Source organism: Mirounga angustirostris, unplaced genomic scaffold, assembly GCF_029215605.1.
Source record: "Mirounga angustirostris isolate CCGP_5_RB_7025 unplaced genomic scaffold, mMirAng1.0.hap1 SCAF_6, whole genome shotgun sequence".
NCBI lineage: Eukaryota > Metazoa > Chordata > Mammalia > Carnivora > Phocidae > Mirounga > Mirounga angustirostris.
In genome coordinates this window covers 151519028-151520830 of record NW_026991714.1, presented here as the reverse complement: position 1 = coordinate 151520830, position 1803 = coordinate 151519028, and positions in this window count along the sequence as shown.

Here is a 1803-nt window from a genome sequence, read left to right as displayed (position 1 = left end):
ACCCTGCCGGGGTTCTGACCTCGCTGGCCCCGTGTGCAGGCCCAGGACTGCTATACAGCATAATGATTACATTACAATCTTGTGATATTATTCAAAATGACTTCAGATAAATGAATGATAAACTAGGGGTTATGCCGCCTTTATTACAGAGCTGATAGGTAGCTAATCAGTGTCCAAGTATATGTCATTCCATAAATTACGAACCGGAGTTTGATGTGAATTCCCAGAGAGGCTGGTTTTCAGCATCATCTGGTGCGAGGCCACAGGCTGAGCTCTGAATTCTGAAAACAACAGGCCTTTTAGCTTTCCTAATTTCTGTAAATTACTAATAGATATCTTTAAAGGCCTGGGGAATATGCTTTAATCCACTAACAGACTTTCTCCCTGGTAAATGATCAGCGCTTTTCTCTTTCAAAGACTCTTTCCATCCTCTGTATTCTCCACCCATTTAGCACAAAGGTTTTCTTATTTCTTACACTGGTGTGTAAAGAATGATAAGAAGGGGGCGCCTGGGTGGCTCAGTTGGTTGGGTGTCTGCCTTCGGCTAAGGTCATGATCCCAGGGTCCTGGGATTGAGCCCCCCATCGGGCTCCCTGCTTGGCGGGAAGCCTGCTTCTCCCTCTCCTACTCCCCCTGCTTGTGTCCCTGCTCTCTCTATCTTTCTCTCTGTCAAATAAATAAATAAAATCTTTAAAAAAAAGAATGATAAGAAGTAGCAATTGCAGAAGAGGTAAATTGTCAAGTCCACAGTTCTCCAAGGCAAGTCTAAAGGGGAGGACCAGGCTTCCTGGCACAGATTGGTACGCAGGAGGCCCTCCCTCCGCATCTTCTGGCTGAATGAGAGAATGACATCATTGTGGATGCTTCCCACAATGGGGGACATTTACGCCAAGTCAGGGCAATGGGAAAGTGTAGGGCTTCAGGATGGGCAGAGGTGAGTTCGAGTCCAGCTCATCCACCTCCTGGCTCATATCCTGGGGCAAGTTACTTAAGCTCTTTGATTCACAGTTTATCTGCAAAAATACCCATTGATATTGATTGTGAGGATTTCATGAGGAACTGAGGCAATTTGCCAATAATTTGCACCACTCTTATCGCTTGATCAGCGTCCGATGCTGATGCTCTTTCCGGGGGGCCGTTGTTGAGTTCTGCGGCAGGAGAGGTGACAGGTTTAGTGCTGAAGTGTTTCTTTAGGAGGCTGCGGCAAGCACTGGGCCCTGGCAAATTGTACCTCTTGTTCCAAGTTCCCACTGTTAGATATTTTGGGTATATAACTCGTCAAATTCCAGGAGCAATTGTGGCTTCCTTTCGTATTGTAAGTTGGTACTGTGGGTATGATCCTGTTATCGGAGAAGTGCTGCTCCCCCTGCAGATGCCAGGTGATGCCTGCATCGGGAAACTGTCCTTAGCAGCTGCGTGTGGCAGGGATGCGTGGTGGAGAGCCCCAACATCCTGCCCTGGCCCTGACCCCGCCACCAACCATCTGAGGACCCTGAGCGCATCCCTGGGCCATCCTGCAGCTTGGAAAAGTAGTGAGTGTGTGATTAAACATCCTGCGCTCAGTCACAGGGCAGAGACAAATAAAACAGGGACCTTCAAAGGGTTTTGATTGAATTTGAGAAATCTAAGCAGGTGGGAGAAGAGACTCAACCACATTAAGTTCAGGGAAAGGAGGAGGAATACGAAGGAAGGGAACTTGATATCCAAAGATGGCAGTGACATGAAGAAGGAGATGAAAAGGTGTGACTCTGGTTCAGGACATGCCATGTTCTCTGTGTCCAGCGAGGGGAATTCCTACCCAGC